Source organism: Tinamus guttatus, unplaced genomic scaffold, assembly GCF_059628265.1.
Source record: "Tinamus guttatus ecotype Peru unplaced genomic scaffold, ASM5962826v1 Tinamus_guttatus_pri_ptg000602l, whole genome shotgun sequence".
NCBI classification, from domain to species: Eukaryota; Metazoa; Chordata; class Aves; order Tinamiformes; family Tinamidae; genus Tinamus; species Tinamus guttatus.
In genome coordinates, this window is record NW_028289136.1 from 6,797,257 (window position 1) to 6,821,327 (window position 24,071).

At 43.7% G+C, this 24,071-nt stretch overlaps 1 protein-coding gene across 6 annotated transcripts in view; it reads right to left on the bottom strand.

Moving 5' to 3' along the window:
• The window catches only part of GDPD5 (glycerophosphodiester phosphodiesterase domain containing 5), a 157,649-nt gene that overhangs the window by 45,436 nt on the left and 88,142 nt on the right, over positions 1 to 24,071 (bottom strand). The gene's annotated exons all lie outside the window — the stretch shown is intronic.

Here is a 24,071-nt window from a genome sequence, read left to right on the forward strand (position 1 = left end):
AACTAGATCCTTCCATGGGCAGATTTTGCTCCTGGGGGCAAAGACCTTTAGCCTGGCTGCAGCAAGCTTTGCAGAAAGCATAGCCTCTAGGTTGCATGCTATATCACACCAAATGTTTGATGTAACAGCACCAACCTCAACTTAATTAGGTCAGATCTCAAGTCTTTCCGCAGATTTAGACAGGTACCAAAAGTCTGTGCAGGCACAGCCTCACACTCCAAATATTTTGGAGATAGGGAACTGCCCTTGGTGAAGAAGAGGTGTCAGCAACGACATCTGAGCTCATCTAGATGTTAAAAACAGCTCGGCTCCGCGAGCTGGGTGAAGATCTCACCTCCTCTTCCCTTTGAAGACTCAGCTCAGCAAGGGAGGGAAACAAGGGAGTGGGAAAAGAGGGATACGAACTCTTCCTCCTCCTCCCAGGGTGCACAAATGCTGCGGAGTATGAGCCCCTAGATGCAACATTTGCTGACCCCTTATACACACACACACACACACACGAGTCTTTTGCAAATCGAATGGCAAAAGAAAAGGCCACACCAGGCTTGGATGAAAGAGATTTGCATTGCCTCCTGGTTTTGATGAATGTTTTATTGACACTCGCATTTGATGAATGTTTCAAACAATATCAGGGGAAAAAAAAAAAAAAAAAGAAAAAAGACAAGACCTAAAGCAGCTGTTCGGTGCCCTACTCCAACAGCCCAACAGTATGGGTAAAAAATCCTCACTCACACCCACAGCAAAAAACATTGCATGTTGCAGGAAAGCTGTCTATAACCAACACCACTTCCATGTGTTCCTCAGTGGTTTTACTCCACAGGCATTAAATAGTCCTGCAGGCACGCATGCTTCCACTTCAAATAGCATCCAGTTTTCTTGGAACAAAACATTACAGATAAATTCATGACGGAAAAATAATTAAAGAAGGAATGAAGATTAAAAAAAAAAGAAAGAAAAAAGCACATACAAGTAACTCTACTACTATAATCTATAATTTCTTTCCAAACCCTGGACACATCATTAATCTCTCCTGAAAATAACATTTTCTTTATAACAACATTATTTTGGCAACACATAAGTAATGCAACGACTCTCTGTTCTTCCTTTCCATCTTAAGGGCTGAAACTACTTAACTATGTATTGACTGTGCTTCATAGTGAATCGCCCTGGATACCAATCTTGTGACACAGCTCTTCCCTGTAAAGCCCAGGCCAAAAACAGTGCCAAAAATTTTTTTAAAACCTACAATTAAAAGAATAATAATAAAAAAAAGAGTTAGAATTATTTAATTCTTGCTGTGCCAAAAGTGATCTTTTCTGTTAGAAATTCCCAGTGTTTGGACAGGAGTTATGGCTTAAACTTTTCTGCAAGACAGATGAGTTTCTTATGCAGCTTGTGATGAAGGCAGAGCTGGGTGCCTAATTCCCACGAGCAGCTTTGTGGCACGGATAAACAACACAAGAGCAATGAGCAGGAGGTCTGCAGGCACTTCTCTGTGCAGCTACTGAGAATAATCAAAGCCACGTGGCTAAATTGCTTGTCCATGAGTTTGCAGACTCTTTTCTCCCTGCCTCACGTATGCACCAGGAGGATGGGCCACCATGTCTACCCAGCACCACCAATGCAATTCAGCACTGGCTGACCCAAATCCGGATGCACAATCACAAAGTATTGAATTGAGTGGGGGTCCTGCACAGACTCCCTTCATCAGCCCCTTCGCAGGAGAGTATGCAAGGCCCTTAGTTTGCAAGCTCTTGCAAACACTTTGCAGTTCTCACCCTGCTGTAAAGCAACAGCTTCTAACCTCAACTGCTAAAAATATTGAGGACTTGAAATTCTGTCATTCCTACCAAGCACAGCCACAAGTAGGTGGAGGAAACGGTACTTCACCTACAAAAACTCAAGAAGGTTTGAAGATGTTTGAAAAAAGTCCATATTTTCAGCTCCACAAGACTTCTTAATAATATCTCCACAGACTTTTTGATAGTTCCTCTAGAAAACCCTTTTTCACCCTTCCTTCCCCTAGGAGGTCAGGCATAGGTTTAAGCTTCTGAACTTCTGCAGAAACGCATTCATACCCATTCCTTACACCTACCACAGCACTTGTGGTCTCCTGTCTATTGTGGAGCTCTCAAAAACCGAGAATATGAATTCTTATTCCAAGAGTATCTACAGGCCTGCTGAGAGCCCCAAAAAAGCAACATGTGGAGACTGTGATATGTTACAAAGTGGCTGTTACACTTTTAGTTTGTTCATGATTTTTAATCATGCAACTCTATAAATAAATAAATATTATAAATAAATATTCATCCTTATTCGCTGCTATTTTTGTGCATCCCCAACCATATCCCCTGTCAGGTGGGCACTGTTTCCACAGGAAGGGAACATGGAGAGAAAAAAAAATAAAAAGGAATTGCCACCTTGTTAAAAACAACCCTGTTAAAAACAGCACACACTAGATATTTTTCCAGCTGGGATTACTTTTAAATTGTACTTCTGCTGCAAACTTCCAAAGCACCCCAAAATCACCAAAGTCACAGCATTAATTATCACCCAGCACCTGCTGAGAGCAGACAGGCTCAGGGAGATTATTCTATTTTCCATAAAATCTGTAGGAGATACGGGGTACATATGTCCATTTCTCATGCACACACCCTCCCGCCTACCCCTCCCATGAGCACTATTTCCAATTTAGTCAGTCCTGTTTTATTAAGGGAGATGAAATTTCTCACCCATTTCTACACTCCATCTGATGCCACAGATGCTGGAAGACATCTCTTGGATTACCATGGTATCCTTTCTAAAGCAAAGGAATTTGTTGACCAACAAGTCCTTTTTTCCTTTTTTTAAAATTTTCTTTTTCAAGAGTTTAAAGAGGAGGAGGTAACCTGTCTATCACTAGAAAGGGAACATCTGCTATAATAGTGATGCACGGTTAACGCACATGTGTCTGCCACAGCTATTCACTGCCATATCCGTGCCATATCCATTGGCTCATCTGTGCCAACGGATGAGCACAATTCCATGGTACACTGTTCCAGAGAGGACTGAAAAGTGCCCATTTGATAATTGCTTAATGAACTCCTTTCACACTGGTCACTACCTAGCCAAAAATCAGCACAGCAAGATATCGGGAACCAAACTGGAAGCGATTCAGACTCCCAGCAGAAAAGGAACATATAAGGTCCTAAAAATCAAGATTTCTCCATGTGAAACTTGGTTGATAGGGAGCAGATATCATTGCAATTACACGCGTCCCTCTCCTTGTCACGTTTAAGTACTTTCTAATGCTGCTGGATCCATCAGAAAGTTCACCCAAGCCCATGGTTGGGTGCCCATGGCATAACAGCGAGGTACAACCAGTTGAGAGAAGGCACTAAACTGCTTATTTACTACCTCATTCTAGCACTTGTACACGGTGAGCTAATCCCCCTTAGATACACTGAAGTTGCTAGTGTCACCCCAGTTGACATCAGTCCTTAAATGTCCTCTCACAGCCTACCCCATGCAATCAGCCACGTACTTGTATCCTAAAACATGCCTACATCTCTTGATGTCAGGATAAAAGCTTGGGAGCGTCCCTAAAGCAAGTCCACTATCTCCAGTACCCTCTGTGGCACCCAGAGGCAAGGCAGAGTCTCAAAATGAGCTAGAAAGAGAGAAGCCAACTTCGAACAATGAATAGGTAGGAGGAAACACCAGCACTGAACGGATGAAGATCTCCATTTCCCTGCTGATGGCTCCTAGCAAACAACTGCTTAGCAGTCAACATGGAAGACATCAGGTCCCTTCCATGGAAGACGTCAGGTCCCTTCCAACTTACTCATCCCCAGTTTTCCAGTGGAGAAGGCTGAATGCCACCAAGATCTTATGCTTATTTTTTACCCATGCAACCAAGAACAGCAGCTCATGGGTCCAAACAAGTGTTTTATTCTCCCTTCTTGGGACTTGTGCCCAGCGATGTGGGTTGCACAGCTCCTTGCATCAAACCCCCTGTAGCAACAGATCCCAAATCTCTCTTAAAGCAGCTGGCACAAGAGCAATATTTCACCTACAGAGCCTTAAAAATAGAGGTGAGGTTGTTGGTAGGTGGAGAGTATGATACCAAAATATGTTTTTTTTTCGAATTAAAAGATATACTTTCTTTAAAAGATTAAAGGTTATAAAGGGCAATTTCACAGCTCTAAACCAAGATGCCATTGAGACCCATGAGAACAACTTCCCCCATTAAACAGTATGTTAAGTCAGAAAAGTGTGCCAAGCTGAGGTACCACAATTCTGTAGTCTTCTAACAAAGACTGGTCTTGGTCTTCTAACAAAAATATAGTATATATAGTATATATATAGTATATATATAGTATTTTTGTTGTGTGTGTATATATATATGTTTATATATATATACACACACACACACAGAGTATTATATATATATATATATACACATATAACAAAGTGATTGATTCCTTAAATTTAAACCCTCTCAACATTTCAAGGCCTCATTTTCAGAAAGATTACTAATGTTTACAAAAAAACCCACCTTGCTTTAGGGGTCCAACCTTCATTAGAAGAAGACAGGCAGGAAAGACAGACAGCAATCATTTCCAGCCAGAAAGACAGTGTGACAGCAAGGAGGCTGAAGGGCAGCAGAGGATCACGCAAGCCTACTGAAATCAGTAGGAGAAAAATCTCCTATTCGCATTCCCACACTCTGGCTTTGACCCAAAATCTCTTATTGCTAGATTCATTATTTTGAGAAAGTGGGCAAATTGAGTTTCCTTACAATTTCTCATTCCCTGTTGCTGTTAATTTATATTTCACACTGCACCAGGAAATCGCTCCTCATTAAAACACCGTGGGCAGAGCTGGCAGAGGGGAAGCCTACCCTGACTCATGGCCAGAGCAGAACCCAGGGCTCTTCTGCCAAAACTGCCAGAGATCCCATTCCTCCCATTAAGAACACGTTTTTTTCAAGTCTCCTCTTAAAAGAGTTGGCTTCCTGAAACCCAAGAAGCAAGTGCTTTACAGTGCCACATTTGGAAAGAAGTTGGGTGCAAATCAGAGCTGTAAAAGCCACCTGCTTCACCTCTCCACATTAACACTGAGTTATAATAAACACCATGCACAGTAACCCATCTTAGCAGTTAGTTAGGGCAGAATATTATCTTTCCATTTTGCCGACTGATAGGATCTACGATGTGGTCAGAGCTTTCTGTGATCGCATACATTAAGCCTGTTTCTAATAAATATAACCAGCTGTTGAGAAATGGAGAAAGAAGTCAGTCCACAGTGAAAAAAAATAGCAAGGGTATTTATATTCATAACTATGCCTGGACAAGAATTAATATCTTTGCATACACAGAGACTACAAGTGAAATGTCACTCCAAATAGGGAGACCAAAAAGAATCACATTTGGCATGGAAAACCACACGGAGAGGAAGAAAGCCCAGTACTGCAGTTATTCCAGGTATTTTTAAGTTTTGGCACATTGCTGTTCTAAAAACTTGCTAAATATCACAGGCAGAGAACAGATAGGGAGTTTTTGGTCTAACAAGTTAAGATGCCTAAAGCTGATATCCTTGTATGGTCCATAGAGTCTTCTCTGGGGCAAGAGTTTAAATTAAATACCCCAAAATGAGCTGTGGAGGAAGCTGGCCCTCTCTTTTGGCTGTATAGGGAAACTAAGAGATCAGCCTCTCAGTTTTGACGCCTACACCTAGATAGTGTGAATACCTCTCCACCACAGCCTCAAGATCACGGGTCTCTTTCCACCAACATTAATAGAAACATGTTCCACCTCCAGACCTCATGACCGGAGCGGATTTTCACAACTATTTCTCCTGTGCTGGGTGCTTGGCAGTCTCGACTGTCATTGGAAGCTGGTGGATGTGTCTGCTCAAAAACCTCTCTTCACATCATGAAGGTTCCTCGAGTTAGGAAGGAAGGAGCAATCAGACGGTCTGAATGCTGACAGTTGTCCTGCATGAAGAGGGCTTTTGTTCAAGTCAAAATGCCCACTGGGAATTTAGGGCTCTCAGGTCAGACAGCATATCCTACCCATTCTTCGTCTCCTGAACACATATAGATCCCCTATTCATTCGAAAAATAAATAAAACAAAATCTAACTGGAGCTGGAAGGAACTGGCAAAACTGTCTTTTCATTATTTACTTTTAAGTCAGAAAAATAACAGTTGTCAAAACTGAAGCCTTTTGTAGGAAATGGGATAGAATTCCTAGTGGAAGAGCTTCTCAACTTGAACTTGGAATTTCTGATAACTGGAAATCAAAGAGATACCTGAATCTGTCCTAAAACAGGCAAGCACAGCAGCCAGGACACAGGCAGGTGGGTCTGACTACACACATGAACTAACAAAACAGCTTTGGCATCTTGCTCCAGTTCCACTTATCCAGCTCTTCTGCTGGACCAAATTCAGCTGCTCCCACTTGAGAAAACGCCCTGTTGGTTTTAGCCTTCTCCACATCTTGAGACACATCCATGCTCAAGCTGAGAGAAACTTCCTACACCAATCCTGGTCTGTCAGCATTAGGATCTCTAATTTAGAGCTATTTTCGCCGGCTATTGTGCTCTGATCAGTTCTGCTTACGAAAACACCTATGACACTTGCCAGGAGCAACCAGGGCTTCCCACCCTTGCTAACTGTACATCAAAACAACTACAGCAAGCAGATGGGTATCTTCAAAACATCACTAACACCCTTGTAGCCCAAAACAGAATAGATGTCTAAATACCCACTGGCTTCTCCTGAATTCCAGTCAGGTCTCCCTCAATCCCTCCTCTGTTCTTGGCCTCATCCCTCCTCCGGAATTCAAGCCTTTGCCCCAGAGAAAAGCACCCAGCATTTAAACACAGAGCTTCCAGAAGAGGAAAGCTATCCCAACCAGAGCAGCTACATGCCCTGTGGATGAATCTCATCTGTTCAGTCTTCCCCTATGAGATATTTATCATCTTCTCACAGGACACCATAAATCTCCATGCTGAAGGCTTTACATTCAGGCAGCATTCCCAGAGGCATCCAAGACAACCAGGACCTTAATTTGTAAATGCAGCAAAATGAGAAAGGTCTTTTATCTTCCGGCAGGGCAAAACACACTTGTATCCCTAAGTATCTATTGGATCCAGTCTTTGTCAGGTAAACGGATTCTGTTGAAGGACCAAGGCCACACAGCTCTAAATAACTGCCCTATAGCTCAGGAGCAAAGACAAGAGCTGGATTCAGATTGGAGTACAACCTTTCCTCGAGTGTGTTTTCAGGTCATTTAATTTCACTCCCGGATACAATGAAGAGGTTACTAATGAGTCTTCTCTACTCCATTCTCTGACATTTTCAAGAATCAATTTCCTGCAGACATTTATCAGTATTAACTGAGAGTGAAAAAGAGGTGAGCTAACGTTTATCCAGTGAATACAAAAGAATTGAAAGCCTGATTCCTTATTTCCAGATTACCCAATTGGACCTCTTTCAAGCAAACAAAAGCAAATCTTCTTCAGATAAGTGATTAAATCATCTCCAAAGATGAAAGACGACATCTCCCAGCTGTGTCCATTAGAACCAGGAATTGAGGATAAACAAGTACCAGCTGAAGCATTTTGTTAGTGTACAGAATACATAAATTCTTGCAATGAAGTTACAAAATGTGGTGACTAACTCCTGGTATACGAGTGCCTAGCTCTTAGGATTTCCATTCTATGAACATGATCAGATTTCCACCCGGTTGAGTTCTAGCTCACTCTCCCGATTACAGTATCAAAGACCAAATACAGACCCCAATAAACATTTAAAGAAAGAATTATTGAGGTGACAAGGGGCCTCTGTTACTCTTTGCTCCTGGAGAGAGAGAGTAGGAGGCTTTGATTCCTTCCTCAAAGCTGAGCCAACTTTGGCCAGGTTGTTAAGGGTAACGTCCAGGCAAGGTTTGAATGTCCCCAGAGATGGAAACCATCACTCTTCTCTGCCACCCTGCTTCAGAGTTTGACCACCTTCACAGGGAAGGTGGTCACAGCTGTGTAACTGGAATGTCCCTTAATGCAACATATGCCCATGGCCTCATGTCTGGCACAACTTCTTCTCAACTGCCATTCAGTAAATACTTGAAGACAGCACTGAGGTCCCTATTGCCCTGTACTAGATCTCAGCCTCTACTTGTATGTCCCAGCTCCAGCCCTGAGCAGGTTGGTGGCACTACTAGGCTCACTCCCATCTGTGACCATCTGCCTTGTACTGGGGACCCCTGAAGTGCAGCCAGTGCCCAACTGTGGTCTCAAGTGAAGTAGAAAGAGGGGAAAAAAAATGAAATCCCTCAACCTGACAGCTGCAGTGTTGCTAATACAGCCCTGGATATGATCAGCTTTCCCCACAAGCTCATCCAACCTCGCACTGCAGAGGGATTTAATAAAATGAACATACCTTGTGTTCCAAGCATCTTTAAGTGAGGAAATCAATAGTTAACTGGCAGATGTTGACCTATGAGACCCAAAGTGCATCAGGAACAGAATCCAGGCGCCTGGCTTCAATTCTCTCTATATGAGAGTCCACAGAGGGATGAGGCCTTCCTCCTTCCACTGGATTTACTGCTCCTGAAGCCCAAGGAAATCAGGCAGCAGTTCAGGAGACTCCACAAGTATCAGTCAGCTCTCATACTATTTTGTAACCTGTCCAAAGGCTTTGTTATTTCTCTATCTAACAAGCAAGACTACCAACAATTGGTGCAAAACTCGAACACATTCTCCATCTCCTTTGCTTTCTCTTCTCCCCTTTACTGTTCAGTACTTCAAAGCCCATAAGATTTGTGACTTATTTCCATTTGCTGCAGCTCTTTCAACATAGAAGATGACTGATTGGAAGAAGGATGCATCTCTTGTTAGCACTGACTTGAGGTAGCCTAGGGAACTTGTAGGCATTTCAGATAAAATGAATTAGTGAGAAAAAGTAAGAAATAGGGGTATAAAAAACAATAGGTCTGAAATAAGAAGGAAAAGAATATTCCCTCCATTCTGGAGGCCACAGCTTCTGTAGCTAACCATCTGCTTCCTAAAATAAAAGTCACTGCAAATTTCTGACTTATCTTACTTGGTTATTGTAAAGATGAGGCTAATAGCTCTCTGCACACCTTGTTAGAGAAGACCATGAATGAACCGAGTTGTGACATGCTCCATTTACAATTCAATTTAGCAGGTCAAAGCAGCAGCAGAGAACATATTACTGAAATATGTGCTCCTGCTGGGGCTGCCATAATTGAACTGCAGATCACCAGATGCAACAAAAGAGAGCCAAATCTGCTAAAATAACATTATTGCACTTTGTAAAATGCCTCAGCTACCAAAAATAAATAAATAAAACACAACTGAAAAGGGTAGTCAGGCAGGACTGCAAATTCTCTCCAGATTTCAGGGCTTGTAGGACTAAAAAGCTAAGGAGAAACCAAAGAGAGGTGGCTTGCTGCCCGTCAAGGAGATAACACGAACATCATGCAGGCACATGCATCCCTCTTTCCCTCTACACTCTCTGCCTTGAGGAGACCTCACACCTCAGCATCAGAGGACCCATTTCTCCCTAGGTGCACCTCATTTAGCAGAGGTGACGCCGACCTCCATGCCAGCACCCATCGTCATCACTGGTGCATTCAGATGGAAATCACCATCGAAGCAGGCGGGTGCTGCAATGGGAATTCCCACACCATGCTGACACGGAGCCTGGGCTCTTTCTGGCTATTAGAGGCCCCGGGGGTCTTTCTGCAGTGCTAATAATGTCCTGGAGCAGCTCTGCCTCCTACAATTACATCCACCCTCCTTCATCCAGCACAGAGGAAAATGAAGCCCCTTTGGGAGCCTCGGATTCAGGAGAAAATAGAATGGGATGAGAGCGGCTCCCCAGGCTGCCCGCCGCAGTAAAATCCACTCTCCTTCAACAACTCCTGGCATTGCATCTTTAACCTGCTCTTAAAAACCTCCATTAAAAGAGCCCTCAAATAGCATAACCATTGATCCCAGTGCTTCTGACCTTACTGATGGAAGGACTTCCAGAGTATTAGCCATAGTCCTCTCTGATGCATTAGAAACCCATTACTGACTAACGATGGACTATTCCTTTTACCTTTACAGCATGCACTGGGCTATTCCCTTTCTCTCTGCATACTTGGAGGCTTGGGGAAGGCAGTTATCTTTTCTAGTCAAGCAGGTCCAACTGTTTTGGTCTCTACAGGTGGAGCTAAGGAAAGGGACCTGGAAATGGACCTAAGGATATGGACTATCATTTTGCTCCAGGAAGCACCTTGCTGGACACATCATCTCTGATGAGGCCTTCCCAATACAGAGCAGCAGGAGGACTGAATCCTCTTAAGGATGCTGCTCCTGCTAACATGTCCCCAGTCTCATGCTTGTCCTTCTCAAAGACTCATGATGTTGTCCTTCCATTCAGCTTGCATGTTAGCCCTTCCTTTAAGCATTATCTTAATTAAAACTACTGACATCATAGAGAAAGGGAGATTTAAGATTAAAGAATATATTATTTATTTTTATTTTCAGATTTTAGAAAAGATTTTTATTTTCTGTAAGCTTTTTTCTAAGATTTTATTATTATTATTTTTGTGTCAGGTTTAGAAACTGAGGAAAGGGCAAATGAAGGCTATTAAGCATAAAGGCCTCAGCATCAGCTATGGCTAAAGAAGTCTCAGAAAAGCTGATTGTCAAAAAGAAAAAAAAAAAGACTGATTTAGGCAGGTCCTGAAGGTTTCTGTGGGGGTGATTCCCTAAGCGTCTGTTCCTAGACCCTGTTAGAAATAAGACATTTAACTAAATTGACACTTTACCAGGCCTGAAATAGGCTGCAGTCACTGACGTCTCCAGATACTTTAAGCAAAATTGCTGTCCAACCACCCTGCATCTGGACAGATCACTCACGCCAGACAAAAAAAAAAATCTGCATTTGCCTTTGCTGATCTGATCTTATTTCTGCCCTAGCATCAGACTCTTTATGCACTTTGTCAAGATTAGTCTAATTCTGGTTTCTGATGTGCCTGCAGCTCCCTCCTGTTCGGTGTCTGCAAGTTTAACAAGCATGGTTTTTATTAGGAGCAATGGTAGACAGGATAAACACCAAATGCATATTTAAAAGAATTAATTGCTGTTATTATTCTTGCAGAAGTGTTTACAGGATTCTCTCGTACCATCTATCGCCCAAGATACAGATGTCAAACAGATTCAAGGTTGAAGGATGGGAGAACAGCCAGCCAGCAAGTCCATTCCTGAGATATTTTTTTTTTTTAGCCTCTCACTTTTGGCAGCAAACACCCGCAAAGCAAATTCTAAAATGCTACTTTGTCATGATACTTGACATAAAAACCAAGGGTTTCTTTGCAAACTCAGTGGGTGAGAGCATCACCAGCCAGTGCTGGCAGCTGAAACATCGCCAGCAAGAGAGGCCATGGGTGAAGCCTTCAAAAGGGAAGACAAACAGCACAGAATGAAGTTGAAAGGGAAAAGAGTCAAAGGAGGATGAGCTGTGCTAACAAGAGCACGCAAAAGCACCGAGGATGCAAACAGACCAGACAGGCTGCATCTTTGAGGGGTTATGTGAAAAATTGGCAAGGCCAGAACTTGGGTGTTTTCCTTTGTCTTCCACAGAGCTTTCTCCCTGGTCGTCCTTACCTAAAGGACTAAGGAACCTTTGGGCCAAGTTTACTGCAGAGCATCTCTGTCTAAATTCAAATAGGAGTTCATTTAAAGGTGAAATTACTCTTGCTCAGAGCAAATGTCTCGTTGGAATATTGCAGACAAGCCCAAGGCTCGCATTAGCATCATACCGGTCTACATCCAAGTCCATACATTAAGAAACCCTATATCACACAGCAGATTAGACTCAGTCTGAGTCTAGGAAAACCCTACATGGTCAGTCACTGCAGGAATATGTCCTACCCTCAACATGACAGGTGGAAGATGCAGGATCAGCATGTCTCCAAAGCCAAGCTAGTCATTCTGTGGTCCACCAGGAGGGCAATGCTCACACCAGCAGATGCAGGAGGAGGAAGCTAAAGACAGGAACCTTGACAAAACAGGTATCAAAACACAGGGCAGAATGTTTCCCCATGTGAAAGCCCAAAGGAGTTGTTTTATTGCTCTCTGGTGTCACAAGTAGCAGGCAATGACAGTCTAAAAAGGCATTTGTGAAGGTGGGTGATCCAGGTATCCCTCCTCATGGGCCAGCTGGACCCAGGCTGAGGACAACAGCAAGGAGAGCTCTGAAGTGGTAGACAACCAAGAGCTCCTGTTACACTGAAATTGCCATCCTGAAGGCAGAGAAACGACAATGGCATTAAGCACAAATTATTAGTTAATAAAAGTTGCATCAAAGCAGCTAAAGATTTGGCTTACGCAAGGTCCCCCCTTTTCTGCCTGTGGGCAGCCCTGACAAATCTCATGTCGCTGTTGTTGCAAAAAGGCATTTTCTTTGATGTTTGTAGCCCTGGCACAGCAAAGATGAGTGGTTATATAATAACTCTGCTATGCTTGCCTAGGGGAAAGTCATGAGACTACCCTGTGGCTATTTCCTCTCAGTACCCATTACCGGGACTAAATCACAAAGCAGCAAACTTGCAAACAAAAGCAGCAAGTTGTTTCTATCCAGCACCAAAAGCCCAATTTCTCTGCATACGTATTGATAAAGGCACTGCAACTGCTTCATCTCCTGATGCTTTCCAACAGCCAGCAGGCACATGCTCAATCCCCAAAATATCCATGGGCACTGTCCATAGAAAGCTATTTTTCCCCTACTCCTTTTCCATATAATCACCTGTGGCAAGAACATAAGGACGTGCAGTGAAAACAGGACATACCTGGAATGAGATGAGATCCTGGGCCCCCAGATGAGAGAAAGGAGGAGGAATATTCCCAAATCATCTTTCCAGAGCCACAGCACCCCTAACATTTCTGCAGGGATGTCCAGTAGATGCCTCTGAAAACAACCAAAGCACCCTGGGAGCACCTTAAGTTAATTTTCTTACAATTGTTTGTGACTGAGGAAAAGGCTTTTTAACCTCTCCCACATCCTCACTCCTTAAAAATAAATGTGAATAACTATCCATCATATTGGCAAGAGCTGCACAATGATTACGGCGCTTCGGTTTCGCCGGTGCAAGGTGCTCCAGAAATAGCAAGCTCCTGCTGTACAGCTGGTCCTGCATCTTGCTGTACTTCAGAGCTTCTTCAAAGCAGGACCACAGTCAGCTTTATCTGCCACCCTCTCGAGTGAGCAGAACATTTCCTGGAAGTTCACAACAGCTCTCACCAAGAACAACCCAAAGTTCATGCTTTCTCCTGGCTCAGCTCTTGCTGGGTGCAGAAATAGGCCATGCAAGAGCACTAAGCTTGCAACTTTCCTACACCACGCTGCATGAGAAACCTGTTTTCATACAGTTTCCAGCCTCCTTTCTCAATCCAAAAGAGATTTTTCTGAAATGGAGACTGAACAGTTTGAACCATTGGTCTGGCCAGGAGACGGATGCACCAGACAGACACCATGGATGGGAAAACAGCTAGGGAAAACAGGACTTCCCAAATCATCAGTGTTTGCATCAGTGTTTTCCACGGTGGTGTTTTGCAGGCAGCAGACCACATGGCTTCACATCCAGGACACATGCTAACAAAAACAACAAACATTTCCAAGCACAGGAATAGATCGTGACACAGACGCTGCCCACAGCATCAATAACACGGTCCCAAAAGACAGTCTGACTGAAACCACACGGGGCCTCGCTCCTGCTGTGACCAGACCAAGGCAGTCATTTGCTGCAGGCCAAAGTCAGTCACAACGGACATTATACCAAGGTATAAAGCCTGCATTCAACTACCCTCCACCAACTTTCTCGTGGGGCAAAGGAATGTCCTTTCCTTCATATAGGTCAAGTCACAGTCCACTCTCCGTGATAAATAACGGCCGAGTTTCAACTCTCCCCCACGCCGTCACGGATTTAACAACACGTCCAGAGGACTAATGTGTATTCATTACTCATTTCCTCAACTGTCCGCAAGTTTTAAAATAATTAACTGCTCACAAAGTTGCTTTTATTGGCGCAAAAACAGGCTCCTTTATAGGGGAGCCAAGAATGCCGTAACCCCCGGAGCATGACGAACTGCTCAGCAAGAGCAAGACGGGCCTCCTTGGGTGTAACTGTTGATTTCTGTAGCTAGCTGGGCAAAGATGCTATTGCAGAGACAGTCACCCCAACAGCAGACAGATGCAAGACTCTGCAGGCAGTAGTGTTTTGAAGATGGGCCTCCTCCTCTCTGCACAAACTGGGGTGGCAACAGATCGATTATTTCCACTTTATGCCTGTTTTTATCCTCCAGGCACCATCACGCTGTAATCTATAAAAGCCACCTCCAAGCTGGAAGGCGTTGCAATGACCCAGACACGCAGGCAACAGCTCCATCCTCACAGCACAGTCCCTTGCCATGAGTCAGAGATGCAGGATGAGAATCCAACATGTGAAACAGAGCAAACAACAGGGGGAAAGAGGAGGAGGAGATGACAATACACCACCCACCAAGCTCAGTTCCTGGTGTACCATCATCCCTTCTTGTCTTTTAGACAGCAGTTGTACCAGGCAATTACTCCGTCTGATCTTTCATTAGCGCTCCCATGAAGATTAACGTGAGTAAAATTGTTTCCCCTGTGGCAGGCAATTTAGCACCAATTTACTCTCATCTCTGGCAGGACAACAGGAGAGACTGGGACAAAATCTGAACCACAGGGGGTATGATTCCAGCCTTCCTAGTACAGCACCATGCAAAGGTTGCGTGCTGCAGCATCCATCACTGAGGGTTGCTGTCCCCCTTCCATTCAACACATCTGCAGTAAGTTGTGGCCTTCACAAAAATCCCTAAGGCTCAAGACCTGCATGCAGGTCAATAAGCAAGTCAGGAAGCTAAGTACCAAGGTAAGGTAGGACAGCAGGACACAGGAGTTACCAGAGCTCATCTCATTCCTTTGCACCCAGCAACATTTCCCAGGTAGGCATTAAAAATGGTACAAAGCAGCTCTCATTTGGCATCTTCTCCTTAATAAACTTTTGTGGAGATGGAAAAGAGAAGCATGGAGGTGAAGACAATCCAGGCATGAAGAAGTCAACTCATGAACACCCTCCAAGTTACCCTCCTCAAGTGAAAAAGCCTGCAGAGAGGCTAAACAGGCTCTGGCACACGGGTTGCCACAGAATTTTTTCACTTTACAAATTTTAAAGCACCTCTTCAATCTCTTTTTCTTGTTACTCACTGAAAAGAACCATTGGCAGATAGTCAAGATGCCCTAAGGGTAGGCGACTGCATTGCTATCAGAAGCAATTGCTTCTCCCACTCTGTTCAGACCACAAGAGATCTTGGGCTCCAAGAAGTAACGAGGGAAGACAAACGCATGAAACAGCCTAGAGAAATATTTGTATTTTACATTATGTTAACATACCGTCCTCCACCACCACCCTGAAAGAAGTTTTCCAAGCAGGATCTTGCCTTCTTCTGGCAAGGGTAAAATTGCTCGTTCTCCTATAGGCCATACAGATATCAATCCCTTCTGCTTTTATCACCACTAGCAGAGCAGCACACCATGTCCAGAGCACCCTGCTGCTGTTTTCCCTCTAAGCTGCCCCAAAGAGCCAGCCTTGCACCTCCATAGAACCCTGCAAAACCCTGTCTCCCACCCAAAGCCACCTACTCTACCCAAGTTTGAATAAAACAGTTCAAGTTCACTGAACTGTTCACTGCAAAGAGGTGAGTCATGGCTGTGGTCTTGAAGTTGTCCCTTAAGGAGAACATTGTCTTGAGGAGGTAGATGTGAGGGGACAGCTAATCTGCTGTAGTTCTGGTTTAACTTGTGACCTTGGCTCTCTCAGACCCTGAGCTCCTCAGATCATCTCAGAGCCACCTCTCCAAGTTTTTCCAGCCTGTAGCAAGGAGAGAATCAGATGCCTGATATTTCAATTAATAGCTACCGTAGTTCAGTTCATTTGGAGAGAGGACAGACGAACAAAAGAGGAGGACGTTGCTCACCCTCTTCCTTTGTAAAACACAGACTTGCCTCCTGCCCACCCTATAATTTCCATCACATGGAGTAGGTCCAATTTGTCATTATCTTATGCTTTGGTGATTAACATCTCAATACAGGACACACCTAAGACACCTCCCGTTAGAGTCTGCTTACTGCTTATAGCAACAATACAGCAGAGATAATGCCCACCTGAAACACAGGGCAACGGAAAAATAAAGCCTGATTTACAGATCTGAGGCCAGAAATAAGGCTGTCAATGTCTTTCTGCAGGAAGCTCATCCAAACATTTCCTGTGACAAAGAAACCTGGATTAGCTGAGCTATCCAAGACACTTCAGCTCCCATTTCAGCAGGATTGTTAGAACTTCTAAAAATAGCAGCTGTAAAATAGCATTTCCGAATTTTCATAGACATGATACAAATTACTGCTCAGCGCTCAAGTTAATAACACTTCAAATCTGCTGAGAGAATGTTGCAGGTATTTTGCAGAGATACACAGGGACCCTCTGTTTCTTCCCATCCCGAATTAGGCAGGCAGGCTCAGAGCTGTGGGTGCATCCTCTGTTTAGGGCCACAGGTCCAGGAGGATTCTGAATTTGGATTAGTCCAGTACAGAAAATGCTTGAGCTGTTAGAAGAGGAAAATAAAAGGTAAAGCAACAGCTCTAAAGCAATTCAGGCTCTAAAGCAGTAGCTCCTAAGGAACATGCAGCACTTGATGTTGCACTGGTTATGCTTCTTTAGGACACTTAGAACAAAGAAGAAACAAAAAGGCAGATTGGACACTGGTTTGGTCACTGGTGGTCACCTCCTTGATGGGCATCACATGCACATGGACCGAGATTTCCAGTAACACTCTGCCTCTTCTCCCTGCCCAGAAGGTCCAGGATTATTCCCCACTGTTCTTCCCTCAGACTCTGCCTAAATTATTCAGGCAACAGCTCTTCCATCATCTCCCTTGACATTCTAGCTCCAAATGATCTCCATTAGGTGCTGGAAGTTCAACAAGGGCGAGCTCCATCAACTCGTGTCTGAAAGACAGCTGAATTTTCAATTACCAGGCTCCTATCGCAAAGGGCATTTCCCAAGGCGTTTGCTGGCTATGGCCAGTAGTCCTGGGAGTAATGCAGAGGATCGAGAGGATAAAAGGATGCAACCAGCTCCTGCCTTGCATTAAAAGCGTTTTTTTTGTTTGTTTGTTTTCTCCCTCACCAACAACAGGGCATTAATGTTTGATGAGCAAAGCTTTTCTACCAATTGATGACACATTGCGGGAACAACGTCAGAAACCTCTTCTGGGGGCTCAGGACCCCCAGAAACACCTTCCTAAAGCAACAGTTGGGCTGTGCCAGACAGGGAGCAAGGGGAAGTGTTAATAAATCATATGGCAGCAGGCTGTGACCGCAGCCCAAACTCATTTGCAGCTGAGCTTGCAGGAGGTGAGAGACAGGAAAAAGGTGAAACGTGACCTCCCCAGCTTCGGGGTAGGAAGCCACAGGGAAAATTGTACACAGATTTTTTGGTTTTTCCAGCAAGAGAATTGCTGCCAGAGACCGGCGCTAAAGCATCTGTTTTAGCCCAATCTCCAATAAAACAGCTGCTGGGCAGTTCAAGCAAGAAAGGATCGAGCTTGTTGATCCCTTGTACTTATTCACACGTATTCAGGGGTACATCTGGAAGCGCAACGCCTCCTCCTGCCTCATACATCCAGGCCTGAAGGAGGCTAAGGGGAAGCAGACGGGTATCTCTGTTTGGAAAAACCGAAAGGCAATAGGCTGCACATAAGGTAAATTCACTCATTAACCTCCACCTCTCAGACGAAGTCGTGGATTTGCTCAACATCAAAGGCAAAAATCAGCCTGGAATCACTTGACGCTCGGCCTCAGTTCTGCTCAGCATCAATAGGTTATTCACAGAAAATATTTCTTCAGCAGTTTTTTGCTGGGGAGAGTGCCCCAGTGCTTTCCTCCTTGCTGAGGCCTTGCATAGCTCTTGTGGTCCAAAAGAAGAGTTTGAGTTATGCTCATTAGATGAACCAAAGCTGTTTTTGCCCATCCACATTATTGCCCGCCCTGGAACACCTCCAGGGAATGACGTGGACTTCAGAGTAACGGGTAGATTTATTCCTGTGGCCAAGTCTTTTCTCCTCGACAGGCTTAATGCTGTCTGTAGTAGTGAGTTATTAGCACGCCGTGCTCCCCAGAGGCTGCTGTTTTACACGGCAGATGTGTATCGAGAAAACAGCACGGCAGACGCAGTAGCTGCTTGGGGTCGTGCACTAAAGTCTATAAAAACAAACATGTAGGAATCACACAGGAGCTCGGGGAGCCAAGCTGGACTCCGGCTTCTGCCAGCAGGTATTTAGAAAAACACTCCACCTCGCAAAATGTTAGGTTCTGCAGCAGACAATAGGAGCTTTATGCACGTGCTTGGGTAATAAATGGCATATGCAAGAAAAATCACATCTCTGCTGTGTTACAGAGTTCGATATAGCAATGAGTAAGGGGATTTATCCTTTAACCAGTTGTTTGCGCTAGTAAAGAGTTGACTTGGTGCTGGTCTCTTTTCAGTGGTGGCCACTGACAGAACTAGAGGTAATGGCCACAAACTGAAGCACCAAAAGTTCCACAGGAACTTAAGGAAAAAATTTTTAACAGTGAGGGTGCCAGAGCTCTGGAACAGGCTGCCCAGAGAGGTTGTGGAGTCTCCTTCTCTGGAGATCTTCAAACCCGCTTGGACGCAGTCCTGTGCCACGTGCTCTAGGTGACCCTGCGTGTGCAGGGGGTTGGACTGGATGATCCCTAGAGGTCCCTTCCAACCTTAAGCATTCTATGATTCCATGACTACCTCCTATTCACTCCACTGCTGCATGCAAGGAGGCAGAGACACACAGTTAGTTATGAAATCTTCAATAAAACTCCCTATGGATGGATGAAAAGGGACTCGATATGGCCATTCATGCCTCTAGAGCAGTTCAGCTTCACCCCTGTAGCCTCTACTACATATAGATAAACCTCCAGCAACCTTGACTTGGGAGATTTTCCAATTTTTAGGTCCGTTTAGGTAAATGCTTGTTAGAAAAAGAGAACCAAAACTTCAACTGGTGGAAAGCAGTCTCTGTTTAACAAACTATTATCTCTGAACAAGCTATGGACTTGGGACCAGCAGTACTCATAGAAACACTTGCAAACCTGCTTGGTGCAAAGAGCTAAAAATGCCCATTGAACAACTTGGAAAGCAACTTGTTTTAAAGGAAGTCCAAGCCTTCTCTAATCAAAGTTCAGCCAAACCAGTCCTGTTTTTCTCTGGTTTTCAGGTCACTCGAGGGCTCTGCTCCTCTGGCATAACACAGACATCTATACTGCAATGGCCTGTGAGTGACAAAGGGTTTCAGTTGATATTTGACCTATGTGGTTTGGGCGACCGATTCCTTTGGCCACACGCCCTGTGGAGCATGGGGAGCCCTGTCCTACTTTTCTCTAGCTTTAGCATAAAAAAATCCCGGAGTTTCTTCCGCCAAGCTGCTTCCCAATGCAAGCATCCAAAAGAATGAAGGAACAGCTCTGCTGTCAACCAAAAGCACCTACTAGAGGCACAAAGCAGGACACAAGCCCATGCTGAACATCACGCAAGCATCCCTTTGGTCACCAGCATCACAGCTCTATCCTTAAGCACCTCCTGTTTACCATAGACATGTCATTTCGCCGCATGGATGGGCTTGTTTCCCCGATCCAAACAGATTAGACAAGCTATTCTTGGATTGCTGAAATAAATTCAGTGTACAGCAGCCCGATAGAAACAAACTAGGTAGTGCCAAATGGGATAAACTAGCCCATAAAAACAACTGCAAAGTAGCCAGCATTGAGTTTGCTAAACTGCTTCTGAATTATTAGGTTTGGGGTGATATAATATGCTCGCCTTGAGCAACAATCCATAGTTTTATTGGATTATAAATTACAGTCAACAACTCTAGCAGCATACAAATTAAAAATCTGCTTTGGAAGCGTAATTATCACAATGCTGCAACTAGTGATACATAGCACTTCCCTTCTTTTATTCTTTATTACATCCAGGGCTCGCTTTAATTTTCTGTTGAAAGGTTTGTAGCATGGAAACCTCTGTCAACCAAAGCATCTTTCCATAAAGGCTAGCTAAGAAAATAACCCACAAATCAGAATATTTGCTCAGCTGAGCCAGGGGATATGTAAAGGGGAAGGCAAAAGATTCACGTTGTCGGATGACAAAGAGAGAAGCAGAGTCATTTCAGATTGAGGATGGGTATAGATCCCCACCAACCAGTTTGGCAGTTGATGGAGACAATAGGAGGGCAAGGGGGCAAACTCCTCCAAACAGCAATTCAAAGGTAGAGTCAGTTTTCACTGACTAGCACAAATTTTGCTTGCTACATCACAACTCAAGCTGAACTAGTTAAAAGAAGGAAAAAAGAAGGGAAAAAGTCTTGCTTTATCAAATCCTGCTGTTATGGGGTTCTTTATCCTGTTGGGATAGGCCAAAAAATAGATGCTGCAGGTTGGATAGATGTTTTGTCCGATTAGACAGTCAGTATCCCCAAGGCACAAAGGATCCAGAATATGGGATGAAAGGCAAAAATGAGAAAGGAAGGCAAATTTACTGTAGTTTCCACCCTCCTCTTCCCCAGTTTTGGGCCTGGTGTCTGTCAAGTCACTCGAATGATTATGCAAGGTGTACGGTTTGCATTGCTCTTTCCATGCCTCTTCTGAACCTGATACATCATCTCATCATCCCAGCTGTGATTCACGTGACCCAAACATTGGTTTTCTTTGGCCAGACAGATCACACAACAAGCTTCCAAACCCTGGGAAGATGCATGAGCTTTGCTCCTCAGCCCTGATGAGGTTTGTCAGGGATGTACATGCGAAAACCACAGGCCCAAAAACGCATTTTCAGAGGCTTTTCAGTATGAAAAAGTCCTAGATTACTGACCAAAACATGGCAAATACCCTCTGTTTTTTGTCAAACATTTGCTACACAGACATCTAACTTAAACATACATTTAAATGCTAAGACAAAAAATATGTGGTGGTCAGGCACTTTACCAAAATATTCCTCATTCTTCTCTAAGAGAAGGAAAGACCAGACATTACTATAGCCAGATACAACAGCAGAGCTGCATTGCAGCCTTAAAATCCCCAGAAACAAAACAAAACAACAATAAATAAAAAAGCTGCATACTTAGAGGAGGTCCTTGAATCTAGGAATCTTCCATCAGCTCAGCACTTTATACATCCCCCAAAACTGAATAGTTTGGCTCATTTCCCCACTCTAGGTGCCCTCTCTAACCCCAGTTTGACTGCAGCTAGTTGAGATAACAGCATTCAAAGGAAAAAAAAAAAGGGGGGACCTTCAGCCTTTTCCAGGGACAAACCACCAGATGCTCCAGAGGGAGAGTTGGGAAAACACTGAAGGAATCGATAGATGTGTATCAGGGTTCAAATAACAGCCAATACCCATCCTGACAACGACTTAATCAAACATCCTGTACACCAAGCAAGGCAAGGGGAATCCAGCAGGATGGAGAAACACAGTCCTGGGACATCCTCCAACAGGGTAGATGAGCATTGAGAAGGTTGAGCGTTGAGCACCTTCATAACGTCTTGCGTGGACCATGCACGAGCACTAGATGTGCAAACTCCTGCACCTTTCTGCAGAAGATCTCTTGAAAGAGGGCAGAGGGTAAAGTCAGCTCAGATTTGGGACCAAAGAAAGGCAAGGCAAAGGGAGCAGGCAAAAAAATAGATCGATGGGATCACGGAAATATTCCCCATCTTCTCCAAAACCCCAAACCAGGGAAGTTCTTCCAGGGAAATCATAACGACCACCAAGACTCTACAACACTGCAGCCAAACTCATCTGGGCTGCATCACTGTTTTAGAGCTGTCTGCACTTGTAATCCAGAAACGGGGAAAGAAAGGGTTAAATTTTGAATATTTGGATTAGAGCAAATAGGTACATTTTATAAGCAGAAAAAGACAAGTAATTGCCTGCAGAGTACCCAACCTCCTGCTTTTTCCCTGCAAACCATAACATTATAAAGAGGAGACCGATCTGGATAATTTGGTTTTCAATATTCCCCCAGCCCAGGAAAAGACACACAGTGGCCCTGAAGTTGTCTTTCAAGCTCAGAGCCCACAAAAGCAGAGTCTGTCTTCACAGACAGCAAATCAATCTTGACACACTCTCGAGACCTCTGAGAAAATTAAAATCATTTTTAAAATCCAACAAACAATGACATCTGGAATTTTACTGCAACAAGACCCTGAGGAGGATAAATAGCTGCAATTCTGCAGACGGGAATGACAGAGCACGCAGCTACAGACAGCTCTTTCCCAGCTATTTAAAATAATTGGATTCATATGCATGTGTCCCTCCTCCCTCCAAATTATATGAAAGCAAATCCACTGTAGAAAGCTATAACAAATATAAAGCAGTAGCCAAACACACAAGGAGCACATGAATTATTTCACAAGCTTTCATCATTGGTTTTAGTGTCCTTACATAATAAATATGGCATAATAATAGAGCTAAAGTCCTCCTCAAGCAAAATTTTGGGAAGCCAAGAAAAACAGACTGTAATCCTATTTCAAGTCAGTGCTACAATCTTAGACAAAAGTGTTTAAACAAAGCTCAAGATGTTGATACGTGAATTATCAAGCTCAAAGCCTCTTTTTTTTCCACTGATTCATAAGAAGTGAAAAAAGCATTTTCATCATATTCCCATAAACAAGAGACACGCAACTATTTGTAAGTCCTTTTGCTGCATGATTTTTCCCCCAAGTACATGCAGAGATTTCTTTCTTCTCCACTTAATTCCTTCTTTCTTGCTCATCTCTACCCCAGCTACCCAGGGAAGAGGGTGTAAGTTCTCAGTCTGGGGGCTGGTTGACCTCTTGTCTATGCACACTGCGCTCCTAGTGAGGATGGCCAATGTTATCCAAAAAACAAGTTCTGCTACTAGGAATATTTATGCAAAAAGAAAAAAAAATCATTTTTTTCAAAGCAGATATTTCCTAGAGGCCCACAGTCAATTCAGTTTAGAGGTTTGCTTTTGCTTCCCTCAACTGGGGACACCAACACTTACTTTACTTTTTCTGGAGTCACCAGAATGATTGCTATTGCAGAGCTATTCAAAAGGTCAGAAATAGGTGAGAATATGTGAAGAATAGCTACATTGTCATTATGAACTCTTGTCTGCACATCCCCTGTTCTTCCCCTGTTCTCTCTAGCATCTTTTTTTTTTTTTTTCTCAATCTATCCAAGAATTGGATAGGGGAGGGCAGGAGACCATTTGATGGAATGCAGGATAACACACAATAATTCATTTCCAATTGAAAGGGAAAAAAAAATCCTCACCCTGTGCATTTTGCATGGCTACATCTGAAGTTAAGAGGCTTTCAAGCCATTGCTGGACTCCAGAAAAAACACATTTGTTTTTTGACCTAGCTAGGATAATAGCAGCACTATTGAAGATTAAAAATGCAGCACAGTAGTTTGCAATTACAGGTGTGTTTACCACCTTAATACATTCCTTAAACTACCCTGATCCCCACATAAAAATAGATAGGATTTTTGCTTTGGCCAGATGGGAAAAATATTAAATTATTTGTTGTAACCATTTTCTGCCCTGACTTATCCAGTGCTCAAAATGCTGTCTGATTATTTTAAGCATCCAGCTTCAGCACTACCCAGGGATGGTGCCTTTGGCATCCCAAGAGAAAGGAGAGAGGGGAAGATGCAATCTGGTCCCTGACGTTGAAAAGGATGACCACTCTCTTCTGAGGGTCACTACAGCTTTTGCAGGTATCTTTGCACCTCTCAAGGTGGTTGGACCATCCCAACTTGGCACACCGTCAAGGTGGAATGCACACAAGAGTTTCCACTACACCAAATAAAGGCAAAATGACCTCACATTTGAGTTTTAGAATGAAAAAAGCCTGAAATTCCTGGTCTTTCCGAGTGCTTCACTGCAAAAGGAAAAGCA